The 18104-nt window shown below is 42.4% G+C and overlaps 1 protein-coding gene and 1 long non-coding RNA gene across 4 annotated transcripts in view; both read right to left on the bottom strand.

Moving 5' to 3' along the window:
* Positions 1-18104, bottom strand: part of SYT9 (synaptotagmin 9) — a 182358-nt gene that overhangs the window by 125028 nt on the left and 39226 nt on the right. The gene's annotated exons all lie outside the window — the stretch shown is intronic.
* Positions 10849-14989, bottom strand: LOC118501279. Its single transcript, XR_004903905.1, has 2 exons — positions 14752-14989; positions 10849-12901 (listed from the first exon to the last, which is right to left on the bottom strand). It is a non-coding gene; the product is annotated as an uncharacterized LOC118501279 (long non-coding RNA).

The raw sequence follows: 18104 nt of genomic DNA, 5'->3' as shown, positions 1-18104 counted from the left end.
CTCTCATGAAATCTGGTAGCAAAGCCCATGAAATATGGGTAGATACGGCCCATGCCACCACAAACCTCAGAACTCTTGGGCTCTTACCTTGTGCCAAGAGAAGACAGGTCTCATGTGCGGGCTGATCTTCCAGCCTGTGTGTCATCATAGGCACAAACTCCAGAATGAGGAGCAAACTGAAACCTGACCCACGGATGGAGCAGAGGCTGTAGCTGATCCAAGATTCATGAGCAAAACCTAAGTGGCTGATGTTTGAAATCGCTAAGATTTTGAAGGTATTTGTTACCATGACAAAAAGCTCACTAATATAAATGACCATATAATTTATTATCCAGGGTTGGGACACTTTTAAGAAGGAAAAGAGGTGATATAAATCATTGTTGGGAACCGCCCTGCCTGGTTTCAGAAGCTGTAACCCCCCATGGCTAAAGTTGAGTGAGTAACCTTGGGACCATAAACCACTAAGGAGACAAAGCTTATCTCCCTAGCAGGGGCACCGCCTCTGCCCCTTTTACTTCACCATGCCTGGCCCCCAATGCATGATCGGTTAGCCAAAGATGGGTAAGATTCCTCAAGGGAGGGATGACCTAAGACAGGCATGATCACAGGGGTCCCCATGGAAGGACTTGGGGGGCTATAGAAAGATGAGGTGATGGACCCTCACCCCTTGGCTTTGATATAACCTGAGTCCTCATTATGTCTGCAAGAAGTCTCCTAATCTCTTGGTTGCTTTACTTCCCTGCCTGACTTAAGCCTGAAACAATGACAGAGGGCTGTGCAGCCCTGTGCTGGAAAGGGCAGGTTCCCTGGGGTGATCAGGCCTAAGAAAGAATACATAAAGTCCTGTGAAACCTGCTTTGCTAAGAATGCTCTCAATTTTCTGATAAGAGTCTGAGCAGAATATGAGTTTGTTTCCCAAAGTTTTGTAGCCCTTTAGCTAACAGACCCTGACTCAGAATAAGCCCTTGTAGTTCTTTGAATATTATCTATTGTTTGATCCTTACTGCCTGACAATGACTGATGAGCCTTACCTGTATTCCTGTGCAAATTGAACTCAATAAAAGCCCATTGAGGAAAAGGCTTTTGGCCCTTCTCCCTTGAGAGATCAGCCACCTTTCCTCCCCAAGAAGATCATGTCTTGGGAGACTTACTCTCATCTGAGGATGGGGGGGGCCCTGCGGGCACAGCCCCCTCTCTGCCCCCCACAAATAATCACATGGGACAAGAGACTTCACCCAGGACTGTCCTAGGTAAACCAGGTCATACGGTCACCCTGGATTTAAGAATCCCACCCAAACTTGGAACCTACCAATGTGGTACAGCATGGCCCCCCAGGGTTTACTTGGCAGCAAAAACATGCCAAATAAAATTAAAGCCTGGGCTCACTCATGCTAGAAATCACAGGGCCCTGACCCAGTTCAAAAGCAACTTTAGCTTTTTAGTTGACTCTCAGCTCTTGTACCCAAAAAAACAGCTTGCTCACAAGTTCAGTCATGAGGGGTGGGGGTAGGATCCATGAGAACATAGCACCTTTCTGTCTATCTCCGCATAGGATCCCCAGCATCTAAAAGAGTGCCTGGCACCTAGTAGGGATTCAGTAAGTATTTGATGAGGCCCACCTGTGGAACCCAGCAGACACCTCCTGAATTTACCATGAATTGTAGTGTGGCTTGTAAACTCCTGGAGGTGACAGTCACATTCATAGTTATTACAGGTCTTTGTGCACAGCTTTATTACAAAAGATTTCTGGCAAGTGGCAAGAGTGGTTTTTTTCTTATTCACAGAAAGTACCATGTAGGTCAGCAGTGGGCAGGGAACACTGCCCAAAGAAACCATGGCGCCTTACATAGCCATACCCACCACTACTCGGACCATCTGGATTCTGTCTGCAAACAGCTCAGGGTGCTCTCTACACAGTATGCTTGTACATTCTCTCTTTTTTTTCAGAAAGAAGTGCTGAGAAAACTGCTATGGAGTCACTAAGGCCACACATATTACCGACCTCATACCCTAAGACCTCGGGAGGGAGAGGGAGAATCTGCTTAGAATCACAAAATAGCTTTATTTAGAAGAACAGGAGTTGTTCTTCAGTTAGGTGGTAGGTATACAGCCATTTGTTTTATTATTGATCTTGAAACTATGTGTATTCACTACGCATACTCTTTGACCATCATGGTATATTTCATAATAAAAATTGTGAAAGACAGTGCTATTAAAATTATTATTTGAAAGATAATTTTTCTAATTGGTCTTTTTGTCCAGGGCTCCAGAGAATAACCAGATGGAGATTCCTGGGTAAAACAAAATAAATGGTAACCAAATTGTGATCAGGTCAGGGAGGGGTGGCTGCTTGGGAGTGACTATGCATGAAACCACCCAGATGCCAACAAAGAGCGTTCTCCCAGGGAAGGAGCAGCATGGAGTGCCCTGCATCAGCCTGAGCATCAGAACCCTCTTCCACGGGCTGTTAGTCCTTGCTATAGGACATGACATATTGCAGTAACATCCCTGGACAGCAGATACAACATATAGTGGCATTTCTAACCCAGCAGACATCCCAGCTGGATATCCATACTTCTATGGGATCCCTGCACGCCTAAACACTGACTCTGGAATGGCAAATGTCACTGTCCAGTGAGTGAAGAGCTCGGGCACTGGGCTCTTCACTCTGGCACTGGACAGGGGAACAGCAGTCGTCCTGCTACACTGTGAAGGGCCAGAGAGAACACACAAATGGACAACCAAAGAAAGGTCTGGAGACAAATGGGACAAACAGCAACTTACAAGAGACCTACCAAACTGAGCCATCAGAATAAATGGCTCTTGACATAAAACAAATTAATGCAAGAAGCAAGTTAACCATATGCTCAGTGAGATGTTTAAAACAATGGGTACGAGTGAGAAGTATGGCTGCAGCAGTGACCACAAGCAGATACCTGTGAGACCCCGCCCGAGCCAAGGAAAGGAGGTTGTAGCCCTAGCATTGCACGGCTAGCCACCTTATCACAAGAGGAAAGGAAAGGCATTCTCAGCAGTTGGTGACTCATAAAATACACTATTCATGTACTATCTCCTGCATAAAACCCCAAAATTCCCCAAACAGACATCTATGTCAGAACAGAGAACCCAAAAAGGAGAGTACTACATGATATATATACTTACACACTGTGTATCACAAGAATTAGTGATAAGCAAAAACAGTAAGAAGTATATTAAATCTAAATAATTACTAGTTATGAGATTATAAAGTTCAATGAAACAGTTAAGGGAAAATTGCTTAAAAGAGCAAAGGAATAATAACCATAGAAACACTTACAGTCCAAAAATTTCAACAACACAGGGGAAACAGAAGGAGGGAGGAAGGAAAAACAAATGAAATGCCCTATATTGTTAGCAAGAGGAGATGACAGACACCTCAACTCAATGCTAGTAAGTAAATATAGGTGCACATAGGTATAGCAAATATTTAAGGAGAATGTGATTCATAATGGTATACCTGTGTATATATTTATATATTGTCTCCTTCTTGAGACCCCCCAAATTGTCATTCAAAATAAATACAAAGTATAAACCCACAATCACAAAGAAAACAGCATGCGTCTATCAGCAAATGGGATTTTAATTTCTTTTCTGGAAGACAGTATGTGGATGGAGGCATAGTAGAGGATGCCATGCTCCCCATCCCAGAGAAAGAAAATGCAGAGGGGGATACCTCTGAGGGGCAGGCAATCTGACCTACCGAATTCAGACAGAATCAAAACAATCGTTTCCCGCCTGGTGGTGGCTAAGACTGACATGTCAGGCTGTAAACACAGGCGTGGACCAAAAATCTCCACCAAAACATTGTCCAGTCTCTCTAGGGAGAAACCAAAGCAATTAGTGTGAGAATTAGTGACCAAGAGCAGAATTCTCTATACTCATGCAAAAAAAATGGAACATTTTAAATCCCCTCAAAGTAAATTGTGTATGTTAAAATCTCAGATATACAGCCTCATAGCCAGCTTTTCTGTTGCTTCACTATTAGATATGGCTAAGCTGAAAAGAATTACCAGTCATGTAAGTAAATCTTACAGCAACCAAGACCAATGTATAGAAGCAAAAAAAGATATTCCCAGAGAAAATAGGATAAATCAGAGAGTAAACAAAACTTAAAAAACATTTCATTCACAGGAAGATTCCAGAATGTATTCCATCTATAAAACAAGAGTAAACTACTAAATGGAATGGAGAATAAGGCAATGTTCTTAGACGTAAAATAGCATGGCTGCTAAAACAAAAAGTTCAATACATGGTAGAGACAAGAAACAGTTACCTGTGAACCAAAGATCCAGGCAATTTAAGCAAAAGATATAAAATATAGAGTGTGCATCCAAGAGGTCTAAGTTCTCCAGAAGTTTAGAATAGAGAAGATGAAGGTAAAGTCATCAAAGGAAAAAAAAAAATTTAATTCCCATGAATTGGAGGACAAATTGATAGGGTTCCATGGAGTACTTATAATAATAAAACAACTCTATCTTGGACACATTGTTGTGAAATTTTGAAGCATTAAAAATTAGAGAAAATTGCAAAAGCTCAAGAGACAAAAATAATATGAATGCAAAGAAATTAGGACCACATAGGCATTGGACTTCTCATTAAAGAAACCCAAACGCGCCCTGGCTGGCGTAGCTCAGTGGATTGAGCGTGGGCTGGGAACCAAAGTGTCCCAGGTTCGATTCCCAGCCAGGGTACATTCCTGGGTTGCAGGCCATAACCCCTAGCAACTGCACATTGATGTTTCTCTTTCTCTATCTTCCTCCCTTCCCTCTCTAAAAATAAATAAATAAAATCTTTAAAAAGAAAAAAAAAAAAGAAACCCAAACGCTAGATAATGGAATATTGCCTGCAAACTCCCGAGGGAAAACAAGGTTCACCTTAGAAGTCGATACCCAAACACCACTATCAATGAAGTGTGAGGGCTGAGAGAGCCATTTTCAGACCTACAAGAAGTCAGAAAGATTACTTTTCTTCCACCTATCACAGGAAGCTACTTGAGGGTAAATGTATGACATTAAAATGAAACAGAAGAACATACAGTGCACACACACACACCAAAAAAACCCTCAACAACAACAAACCGACAAATTGCATTCCACACAGAAACCCAGCAAAGCAGCCCGGGGTGAGAGAGCTGAGCTGCGGAGCTGAAGAGCAGCCAGCCCAGCACAAGTAGGAAGGCTGGGCTCAGGGAGGCGTTCTCCTCAGACAAAGGATTTGCAAAGAAACAAATGACATAATGGAGAGTTTACTTGTTAATGACATTTTTAATTGTCTTCTAATAGCATTTAAAAGAAAGAGGGAGAAAGAGAAATGAGGAATTCCAGGAGAACAATGTTTTCGAGAAAAAAAAATTAAATCTATTATCACATAAACACCATTTATTGATTCTCAACTTTTAGAATCAAGACATAGGCAAAGAATGGAAGGCTTAAGTATGGCTATAGAACAGAATATAAATGTCTTCTACTTCAACAGTTTAAGTTAAGAGGTAAAAAAGAAGAAATATAGAAGTTAAAGGAAAGACTACAGGTTGACTACTGAATTGAGGGAACAAGAGATAACATCTATCACCAATAGATGACACTATGTATATCTTAATGTTTTCAGGCTTAAAATATTTATTTTTATATTCAAAACCACATAGAGCTACAGTAAACCACTTTAATTGAGAAAAATTAAACATTTTAAAAACTACTGTAGTATGTGACGTATACGTGGTTTATTTAGTACACTGTGGCAAACATGAGTCTATAATCCCAAAACATTTCTGGAAACAGTCCTTATTTAATCCTACTCCTTGGTTTATAAGGCACAAATAAATGACAACCAGAACAATGATGATAACTTCCGTCTCCCAGGACAGTTTTCCTTCCAAGGCAAACCTCTAAAAGATCTCCATCCTTGTCTATTCATCTTTGTTTGACTTTTGGATTCATGATCAAACTATCAGGAGACTAGCACAGGCTATAACTTTTTACTTTGTGAATACCAATAGTAAAACATACAACTTATTTACTTTCACGTTCATTTCATACAAGGAAAGATATTTAATGTCACAAAACAAATATCATTTCCTTAAAATACTACATTGAGCTTTATGACTAGAGCCCCTTGTCAGTTTGCTTCAGACTTGTAGGAACCTTGCAATGAATGAACAAGGTGCCAGAGATTGGGAGTCACTGTCCTAGTCCCTTGCAAGTCAGTTCTGCCCCATCTCTACTTCTTACAGCAACAAATACAGCTCAGAGCAAAACTGGGAAATAGAGGTCACGTGACACCCATCCCAGACTTCCTATCCTGAGCTCTTCTCCTTCAGCTGCCCTCCCCACCTCTTGTTGTCCCAGAGAATTGGAATTTTCAAAGGGATTATGTTGGAACCTAAAGATTTTGTATCTGTGTCTTGACCGCGGGAATGCTCAGGATGAATGAAATGTGGAGTTTCCAGGGTGGAGCAGGCGAAGGAACCTTGGAATCACAATTGAGGAAGGAAGTGAAAAGAGACCAGACCTGGACAGGTGGTGCTGAGCACTGAGACTGAGGGTGGGACACAAACACGAAGAGGACACTTCATGGCCAGAAGCTGTGATGATAGGAATTGGTTTAAAGGTCTGGAGCAAAATGAAGTGAGTCAAGTACTTGGCTCGAGACCACTGATGCTTGTTTACATATGACTTACTATTTTGCAAAAGGATCTGAGGCAGCTTTAATAATGAATACAGCACAGTGGGATGAAATAAACTTTGTGAGGCAATCAGGGCCAAAGGAAAATAAAGGCAAAATGAAGATGAAGTTAGGGGCAAGGTAAATAGCCAAAGCACATGCTTGAGGTTTGGGGAAGTCGCCAGAGGCAGTGACAAACGGGCTCCCAGCATCCCACTTATCATACAAAAGGCAGAAACATGGCCTATTACAAGGTTCAACGTCTAAAACAAAACACAATCAGTAAACATTTATGAGACAAGGAACATCTGAACTAGACACATAATGATATTAAAGATTACTGACTGCGTTTAGATATGATCATTGTGTTGTGGTTATGTTGAGTAGATGCATGTGGAAACAGTCGAATGATATGTCTAGTCTCTGCTTCAAATTACGAATGAAACAAGGTTGACCACGGGTTAATGATTGTTGAAACTGAGTAATGAGTATGTAGAGTTCATTACATTATTTTCTCTACTTTTCTCTATGTTTGACAATTTCCTAAACTGCTGGTCCCTGACTTCAATCTTAGACAAGTTTATTTATTAATAGGTCTTGGGTGAGGACCCTGAACCCCCATTTTTACAAGCACCTCAGATTTCAGATTAATGTAATGCAGATGGTCTATAAATAAATAACACTGCATAAACTTGATCAAGTAAATATATTTATGTTGTGGTTCACAATGAAAACCCTTTCCTAATCCTAAAACACTGTGTCTTGGAGGCCTAATAAAGATAATACTGGGAAATTTAGTTAAGACCATTAGGTCATGGGGAACTTGAGGACATCACATGGTGCCTCGCAGGGAAAGTGATGATGTGATTAGATAGAGGAATCAGGCACGATCAGATCAGACAGCTCTGACGATGAGATGTTAGGTGTTTCTGGGAACTGAACCTGTGTGGAAACTGCATGAAGAGAAACCTCAGGGGGCTGATTCCCTCATCAACAATCTCCTCCATGTGACCATGAGGCCTCTGTTTGAATACTTTATTTTCTGTATTTTTTAAACTTAATACAATGAACATGTATTACTTTGCAAGTAAAAAAAAATGCAATAATAATACAATTATTGCATTTAAAAAAAATCACAGCATCCTGGAGTTAGCCAGTGAAGGGGAACTTAGGCCCATAGACACCAAAGGACATCTTTGGAATGGTGACCCTGAGGTATTTTGGATAAGGAGCATGTAATAGATTTTAGGCTAAAATTAGATGCTTAGGTGTTTAAAAGATTAAACTTAAATTGTCTGAGAAATACAATCTTGCAGAGACCTTCTCTTTAATTACGCTGTAGATTGTAGCCCAATAGTTAGGAATACAAGTTCTAGAATCACACAGTCAAGGTCGGCAGCCAACATCTGCTGTTCAGCCTAAGATCTCCATATTTTGTTTTCTCATACTAACATTGGGATAAAAATAGCATTCACTTCTTGGGGTTGTAGAGGGTGCTTAGAAAGGTATTGGAGTTCAATAAAAGCAAGTGTTCGTGTTTTGTTTTTTCATGAGGTAGCTCAGTATTCAGCCCCTCCATATCTAGTCTTGTTCTTCCTGCTACAAAGCGATCACCTTGGTGAATAAATAGTGAGTCCTCCTGAAGCTTTATGAAGTGAGCTGGCAATGAGTGAATGCATGCCAGGTGCCATGTAGGTATTTACTGAGCTTTCTGAGGACAGCAGGAGGAGCTCCTATTGAGCACCTGATATTTGCTAAAGACTCAACCAGAGGTACAAAGTAAATAGAACGAGACCTTGCCCTCAAAAATAGCCCAGTAAGCCTATTCACAATTCATGGAGTACTACAGGAACCCAGAAGTGGGTTTGGAGAAGGCTTCCCATAAAAGCGGGGTGAGCCAAGTCCTACTTATAACCACTTCTCTTATACAAAGACCAAACTCAGGTCATTTGGCTGTGTGGTCAATAAACTACACCAGGAGAAAAGGAAGGCTAGGGTTTCTCTGTGTGCTCAGGCATGTTGCGTAAGACACAATGTGCTCAACTATATTTGCAAGCCCCAGGGAAGAACTCACATGTAGTAAGGGCTTGAAGACCAGCTTTGCCACCATTTATATTTTATGACCTTGGGTAAGCCATTATCCCTCTATGGTGTTTCTCCTCCATCCTTTGGGCTGGGACATAGCTCTCACATTCTGTGGTTCTTATGAAACTGCCAAATGACCTTGTGTTCACAGCAATGCCTAGTTCTAAGGCTAAAACCATTATAATAATTCCTATTAATGACTCCAAGGCAATGGGCACTATCTAACTAGACACTATGCTTTAGGACCACTCTTGCCTTTTATTCTTATAGCGCACAGGAGGCTCTCTTAGCACTGGCTCATGGTACAAATTATAAGGATTAAGAAAGCATTAACTTGGATCTGCAAGGACCATACCATTATTAAGGTATTGACCCAGGTAAACAGAATGCTCTACTGGCTCTAAGAAGCCCCTGGACTAGTACAGTGAATCAGAACACAGAAATTGGCATCAGCTGTATTTCACTGTGATTGACATACAGGGAGGAGCACCTCTAATAGGACTGTGTCTCCAGCTCTCAGATCCTTTCCTCAGAAGGCTGACCAGGTGATCTACCTGCATGAACTGAGCAAGTCGTCTAAAATTAGTGATGAGAGAACACTTTCTGTTGCACCTTCTATTTGCAAAGTGCAGCCTCATCAGTGTGACCAGCTCCTCCTCACAGTGGCATCACCCTCTCTGTCTCGATCAGATGCAGCAGGGTCTGCAGAGGCGACACAGTGGCTGCAGCTACAAACACTAAGAGCTGGGTTTTAGCTCTTGTGTCTATAACCCCTGACTTCCCAATCCTCATGCACCTGAGCTCCTGCATACCTTTGTCTTCATAAGACAAAGGCTCAGGAATTATCATCCAGTTTGCTATTGGATTTCCAATCTCTTTGTACTCATTCTCTACAAAAATTATTTAATTGGAAAAAATCCATTTAAAAAATATTTTACCACCCACTGCAGCTTCCCTGTGGGTGCTTGTAAAATCGATACTGTTTTATCTGTCATGGGATTCTGGCCTGTGCAGAGTGGATGGAAACATTCAGAAGTGCCAAGATTCTTACAAAATAATAGAAAATCGGATGTGCAGGGCTTCAGACAATGGGGACTTTTTGCCAGAAGAGAATACCTTGAAACAAAACTCAAGAACATGCAGAGACTGGACACAGGCCAAAAAGGCCAGTAACACTCCTTGGTGTGTGTGCAGGAAATGGGAGCTGGGCCTGCGAAGGCAGGGGGTGTTGGCCACTGGAGATCTGGTGTCCAGCTCTACGACCTCCTATGAGACTTTGGGTAGCCCACACCTCTCCCGAGCCATTTCTCACCTCAGGGGAGAAATTCTGCCTTGCTGGCTCGTTTGAAAATTAGGTGCACTTGCATATGTCTAAAAGCCTGCCATGGTGCTTTCACTGCACAGCTGGACGTTCTTTTGAAGCCAGCACGCTGCAGCACTGACCCAATAACTCATACCTCCCACAGGACTCCTTTCCAAACTCTGTCAGTCCGAGTCATTTCCTAGGCTGATCTGGCTTTGCTTTGATCCAACTCGCATTTAAATCTCTCATTTACCCTGTGGAACAAGATCAAAAGGTTGCTGACAACCACCTTTGTGAACGAGCATTTAGAAAAATCTCAAAGAAATGTGTGATGTAAGAGTAGGGCTGCTTCTTCCTATTCCTGGCTCCCACAAAGAGTGACTTTTCTCCAAATGCTTGTGACCACTTTCCCTACCTCTACTTCTCCGTTCAGAGAGTAAGTGGGTTGCTTGATTAGAAAGCTCAGGGTAGCTCTACCTCTCCCTTCCACTTGACATCTGGCTACCTGCATGGGGCATAGTACAGTACTGGGAAGTCTGTTAATTGCTCTCGCTCCTAGAAGTAGGCAGACTTTCTCTCTTGGTTTTTCTTCAGGGACAGCTGGACCCCTACACACAGGGCCTAGACCCTTAAACACAGGGCCTGGTTGAGGGCAGTCCTGTGCAGGTGCACTCGGTTCGTTGTGCCTGTACAGGTGTGGGCAGAGGACTTCCAGGCTTCTATTAACACGAAGGGAGTTACATGATGGGATTTTTTTTTCATAGCATAGCAATTGGGTGACACACAGGATATATGAGGAAACGGTCCAGAGTCTGAGTACAGACTTGTTTATAAATACATGTGAGACATTCCTCAGAGTCTCCCAGTAATTCTTGCAAGAAATATCCAAAGACCTGGTACACCTTGGTGGGCTACTGGGGGAAATGGGCCAGTGGATGCTGAGGTTCTAGGCATTTCAGTTATTAGAATTCTATGATTCTAAAACAATTATTTTCTCTTTCAAATTAGAAAGTTTTAAAATCCTATACTCAAATAACTCAGCATTTGTATGTGATGCCATTTATAAGAGAGTCAAAGATCCTCCAACGCCTGATCAACCCTGAAACTATGTCTTAACATTTGGGCACCAGATGCACACTAAGTCTTCTAAGAGGGAATGATGTGTTCATTTTCCACTTAGCACTACAAAGCCACTCTCCTTCCCTCTCTGCTCTGCTTTGGGCCTTGGGGGCAGACCCATGTGGACTACATCAAGGGGCTCCCGTGCCTTTAACTTGTTGAGTTCAGCCAATAGGAGGCCTTAGTGGGATATTAGAGGGTGGTAAAAGAATGAAGTTATGGTATTTACTCCTCCAGCTTTCTTCCAGCTAGGTCACCCATGTTGTATATGTCCCTCTATTGAAAGCCACGGCTCCTTTTCTGGGTTCTTTCGGGCCTATGGGTAGCAATGGCTCCCTCCCTACTGTTCCTAGGCCTGGAGTGCTTCGCTGTCTTTTGCTGATTTCCCTGAATCCTGACCATACCTTTGTAAAAAATTCCTGTAATAAGCACTCCCCCAAATTACCTAGTTTGACTGTGCTGCCTGTTTCCACTGGGACTCACATAGATTTGCCGTAGAATGAGTTGTTTTCTATTTTGGGCCCTACCTCTAGTCACCTGCATAACCTCAGGGAACAGACACTCATGTCTGAGCCTGAGTTTCCTAATAGACAGAATGAAATGGGATGGAATGAAAGGGCCCTTCCAGATTGTATCTTCTTGAGTGAGAGAAATTTTACATCTGAACTATCTTCTGCAACTCAGTGTGATGTCTGGTACACAGGGGCACTCAATGTTTGATGAATTATAAAATTCTAAGCTAGGTATCATTTCTACTTTTATATCCACTCAAAAAAAAATGTGCTTCAGGGAAAGGAATTGCCAAAGAAGCTGTGTTTTCAAGTGTATATATAGAGAGTATTAGGATTACCTTTTCCACCTGATTAAAAAAAAATGATACAATATTTCATGCTTCTCTAAACACCAAGGACTCCATGGAGGCAGTTCAGTGCACTGCAGTGGAAGGCGTGGGCTCTGGCGACAGTCATTATTTACTGGATTCACTTTATAACACACTGAACTGAGCTGACTTGATGAAGATATAATATAATTGAGGGTAGAGTGACCTATTCACTCTAAGTTTTCAGGAGACACCCTTATAGCCAGATGATATCTCCATAGTCACGTTTTATGGCCAACACTAACCCTACAAGTACCTCTATGGAGAAAGTTCCAAGCCAGGAGGTTGTTTAAAGTCAGAAGAGAGTGGACTCCTAGCTCAAACTCTTCCATATTTTTTTCTCTTCTGTCTGGTGCAGACCTTGGTCCATAACTCATACCACAGACTCTCTTCCAACATATAACCTCTTACTAGCCTGGACTGCTGTACCCAAAACCCTAATGTACCCCCAAGCCATGGATCTTCCTGTGCTAAAAGCACAATCGGGCTTAGATTATTGGCAACTGATTAAAAGCATGGCTTCCTGTATCTTTGTATTTACCTGTCAATTTTCTACAAACTCATGTTTGTAAGTCAATTTCCTTTCAGTAAATATTTAATGTTGCTGAAATGAGGATGGTTCCTTTTAATTCCCTAATTTTTATCATTAGTCATGCACAGAAATTGGCATTTATTTATCATCAGAATGATTAATAATAGCAGTACATGACCAAGAAATGTAGTAATTGTTCTAAAAAGCATTGATTATAAAGAAAAAATACTTTAGATTTTAATACAAATCGCTCAACTCTAACGGGGAGAGACAAGAAATACTACTTTTTCTTTTTTTTTTTTTTAATATTTTTTTAAAACCCTCCACCCTGTGCCCCCTCTCCCACCCACGTTCCCCCCCTTTAGTCCATGTCCATGTGTCACACTTATGAATTCTTTAGCTTCTACATTTCCTGTACTATTCTTGCCCTACCCCTATCTATTTTCAACCTACATTCTATGCTTCTTATTCTTTATACCTTTTCCCCCTCTCTCCTCCTCCCACCCCTACTGCTAGCCCCGCCATGTGCCCTCCATTTCTCTGGTTCTGTTCCTATTCTAGTTGTTTACTTAGTTTCTTTTGGTTTTGCTTTAGGTGTGGTTGTTAATAATTGTGAGTTTGCTGTCCTTTTACTATACATGTCTTTTCTTTATCTTCTTTTCTTAGATAAGTCCCTTTAGCATTTCATAAAGTAAGGGCTTGGTGATGATGAACTCCTTTAATTTGACCTTATCTGAAAAGCACTTTATCTTCTCTTCCATTCTAAATGAGAGCTTTGCTGGATAGAGTAATCTGGGATGTAGGTCCTTGTCTTTCATGACTTGGAATATTTCTTTCCAGCCCCTTCTTGCCTGTAAGGTCTCTTTGGAGAAATCAGCTGACAGTCTGATGGGAACTCCTTTGTAGGTGACTGTCCCCTTATCTCTTGCTGCTTCTAGGATTCTCTCCTTCGTTTTTACCTTGGCTGATGTAATTATGATGTGCCTTGGTGTGTTTCTTCTTGGGTCCAACTTCTTTGGGGCTCTCTGCGCTCCTTGGATTTCTTGGAAGACTGTTCCCTTTGCCAGTTTGGGGAAGTTCTCCTTTATTATTTGTTCAAATAACTTTTCCACTTGTTGGTCCTCCCCTTCTGGTACCCCTATAATTCGGATGTTGGAACGTTTAAAGGTGTCCTCGATGGTCTTAAGCTTTTCTTCGATTTTTTGAATTCTTACTTCATTATGCTTTCCTGCTTGGTTGATTCTATCTTCCTTCTGGTCCACTGTGTTGTTTTGAGACTCAGGTTCCTTCCTTTCACAATTGGCTCTCCTCCGTATGTCTTCCTGCATCCCTTTTATGGTAATCTGCATTTTTTCATGTAATTTGCATCCAAAATCAACCAGTTCCGTGAGCTTCCTGATCACCAGTGTTTTGAACTGTACATCTGATAGATTGGCTATTTCTTGGTCACTCAAAAGGATGAGTCCTGGGGGACTGATCTGTTCTGCTGGAAACATGTCTTATGTCTTTCCCTGTCTCTCCTATTATTTTATTTATTTATGTATTTTTTCTCTGGTCTGGTCGCTCTTGTTACCGTGGGGGTCGGAGCCTTAGGTGTTCACCGGGGCTGGGCGCCCCAGTCGCTAGATTGTGACGTTATATGTGGGGGCAGGGGCGGGAGCGGGGACAGGAGGGATCAATGGCGACTCTTCCGTTCTCCTGGAGTCAGACACTTCCCTGGGCTTCTGGGCCATGAGCTCTGCCCTGGTCCACAGTCGCTGCCCCAATGATTCCCTCAGCCGCTGCTTGCGTACTCAGGAATCACCGCTGCACCGCTGCACTCGTGCACCCCGGATGGCTGTCGCACCAATTTTGCACCAAATTTCCCCTGACCTACGCACGCCTGCGACCCGCGCCAGCCCCGCGCCCGCTCGCTCGGCTCGTCGTCCCCTACCAGTCTGGATGTACGGGTCTACTTCAACTTCTTGGCTGTCCGACTTCCATTTAGATAAATCCTCTGACAGTTCTGATATTATGACTGCAAATCATTGTTGTAAATTATTGTGGTTCTGTTCTTGGTTGTGCGAGGAGGTACGGTGCGTCCACCTATTCCTCCATCTTGCCGGAAGTCCTCTCCTTGCATATATTAACTACTTTTTCTTAAGTGTTCTCCTTAGACCTGCCCCTCCTCAAGTCACAGAAATTCTTTACGACAGGCAGTGGACAGAGCTACAGCCAAGAGCAGGCACTGACTTTTTTTCCTAAGACATTTCTCTTTAAACAGGGTAGGTTTTTCCCCACTTTTTAAAATTTGGGGTAAAAATCTACATGACAAACTACCATTTTAACCATTTTTAGGTGTACAGTTCAGGGACATTAAATTAAGGTCATTTGCCTTGTTGTGCAACCATCCCCACCATCCACCTCCAGGGCATTTTCATGATCCCATACTGAAATTCCACACCCACTAAACAATAACCAGCCAACCCCCCCCCTTCTTCCTCCCAGCCAGCCTTGTCCCTGGCAACCACTGCTCTACTTTCTGCCTTCGTGATAAACTGGCTGTCATGAAAGTTGGTCACTAGATAGACTCTTCACCTCCCAAAAGCGCACAGGAGGAACTGGAAAGGACCCCAGCCAAAGAGCACAGGCAGGCTGTTACGTGAATGCTGAGTAAAGGAAGGATGTGTGGGCCACAGCCCAAGGGCTGCTTTGGAGATTGAGGTGGAAAGGGGGCCACAACAGGTGTCTTTCTAACATTCTCCATATCTCCTGACCCTGGATGGAAATGCACTCTCCTGAAGATGTGCAGACCTCCTCTCATTTTTCTGGGCACTCCTCAGCATCCTGTATCACTAGGGGACCAACCAGCCTTGCAATGGGACACTCTGTACAAGCTGGCCTTCAGATAAGAAGTGTTTCCCTAAATACCAAGAATGGGAGCACTGACAACAGGGGTAATGAAGACTCCAAACAGCAACGGTACCAAGGGAAGGGTTCTTACAGTTAAAGAGGTAGAAGACACAGAGGCTGGATCACCGTGGTAGATCGGGCAGGGGCCTACAGTGCAGAGATGAGCAGGCAGCCAAGGCAAGAAGAACGTGAGCAGCATCCAAGGAAAGATAGAGCAAGGACAGCAAGTATGGAGTAAAGGGATGACAAAGGCAGTAGGCAGGCTCAGCTGCCAGAAGGCAAAGCTAAAGAAGTGGCTCATGTCATTTGGGTATTTTTATCCACCTCATCTCCCACGAGGGACTCATAGAAAAACATAGGAACTGGAATGGCAAGGGAGCTTCCCAGCACTTTGCAAGTAAATGCTAATGGTCCAGCAGGCTTAGGCATAGATGCTAAAGTAGCCTCACCTAGCCCATGAAATAAAAGGTACTGACCCTTCCCACCTCCCCTCTGGTTACTGTCAGATTGTTTGTTTTTTTAAACATTGTCACGAATGGCCATTTTTGGTTACAAACAGGAATGAAAAAGGCAAGGATAGGAGAGTTCCAGTTCCTGGGGCAGCTTTGAGGACTCAGTGACTGTCCTTGGAAAGGCTATCAGATTGTTCTTAATTTCAATGTCTCTGGTTATATTTTGCTTGCTTGTTTGTTTTGTGGATTAGGTTCCACTTAAAAGGGATAATGGGGGGAAAGGGTAGAAGGGTTTTCAGGAACAACTATAAAGGACACATGGACAAAACCAAGGTCGGGGGTAGAATCAAGGGAAGGAGGTGGGGATGGCTGAGGTGGTGGGTGAGTAGGGGGTGGGGAATGCAGACAGCTGTACTTGAACAATAAAATTTTAAAAAATAAAAAGAAATAAAAGGTATTAAAACTATTGGAAAGGATGAGACATTATTATCATAAAAACACAAGAGAATTACTAACCAAGGGAAAGACTGATGAAGTGTTAGATTTTTAAGAAATACACTTAATTCCACAGCTTTACTAAATATCAGTAACAGCCCCTCTTAAACTGTTCTGCCAAAGTACTCCTAATGGAGTGCCGCCCTCCCCAGAGTTTGGGATTCCTGCTAGGGATTTCTAGGATGCTAATAGTCACATACTATTCCTCACTGTGTTGACTCTGGGAGTCTATCAGAAGACCCTTGCATAATCCTGCAAAATTAAGTCTAGGGAGCATCTTTGCTGTTCGCCGGGATGTCATGATGCTTCTTTCTACTGTGACCATATGGGCTGGTATATGTCCCCTGGAAAACATCGTACATCAAAGCTCAAAAAATTCCACTTCCGTAAGATAACAAAAGATATCCAACAAAGAAATGGGATGAATGCATATGGTGTTTGATAGTCTTTATAACTTGAATATGGCCTTGGGAACTTCTGGATGGTTCGCTGGTTTAAAATTTGTTAGAAGCTGGCAGGGAGCTCCTATCTCACTCCCAAAATGAGAAAGAAGAAGTTGCAACTAAATGTCATTACTATTTATCAAGTTAGGTTTAAAATAGGCATGCATGTTATCCCAAGGGGAAGAAGCACTGACCAGGTTGTGAGCAAGGAGCTTGACCTCCTTCTAAGATAGAGAATGACTCAATTTCTACTCAGATCTTTGAAGAGTGAAGTATAGAGACCACAACCACCAGTGAACTGAGAAGTCAGTGCCAGTAAATTACATCCAATTATTACTTAATGTTATCTTGAAAGAAGCGGACTTTGCTAAAAATCCCCTCTGACTAATGATGTTGGTTGCTGAGTTCTGAACCTTACACTCATGAACTTATAAAAAGAACCGTTAATTTCACATGGGCATTGAAAGAAGAGAGAAGCTCACCTGATTTTTAGCCTCAAAATTCCTCCAAAATAGGGTCTACAGATGGCTTGTACTATAGCACAAATTCCTATCTTATATGCTAATATCCAACCTGATGGTATCAGGAGGTGGGGCCTTTGGGAGGAGATTAGGTCCTGAGGATACAGCCCTTCTGAATAGGATTAGTTCCCTCATAAAAGAGGCTGAGAGAGTTCCCTCCTCCTTTCCATCATGTGGGAACACCAAGAGAAGGCAAAAATCTGCTTACACCTTGATCTTAAAATTCACAGCCTCCAGAGCCATGAGAAATGAATTTCTGTTGTTTATAAGCCACCCAGTCTATGGTAGTTTGCTACATTATAGCATCCCAAACAGGCTAAGACAGTTGGTCCTGTGGGGAGGTGGGATTATAAGTGAATGGCTTGAGCAAACGCATAATGAATTATCTCTTGTTTCTCAAAGCCCAAACTCCATAGTTAGATGAGGGGAAGGGGAAGAAACGATGATGAAAGAGTCATGTAAAGGGAAAAAAGTGTGCGAAATGAGAGGTGAGAACAAAAGATTCATGTAAGTATTCTGAGGTGACCTTTTGTCTTCTAAGATACCAAGAATATAAAGCAAAAAGGCAGAGAGCAGCAGAGGAGCTAGGAAACAGCAGATTAACCTAGCAGCAACCCCCTCCCCCAAGATATTCTCATAAAAATAAAATTTCCAAGAGTGAAAGACATAAGATTTTTAATTAA

Source organism: Phyllostomus discolor, chromosome 6, assembly GCF_004126475.2.
Source record: "Phyllostomus discolor isolate MPI-MPIP mPhyDis1 chromosome 6, mPhyDis1.pri.v3, whole genome shotgun sequence".
Lineage (NCBI taxonomy): Eukaryota > Metazoa > Chordata > Mammalia > Chiroptera > Phyllostomidae > Phyllostomus > Phyllostomus discolor.
Note: the sequence above shows the minus strand (reverse complement) of the source record. Positions and strands in the feature narration are given on the sequence as shown.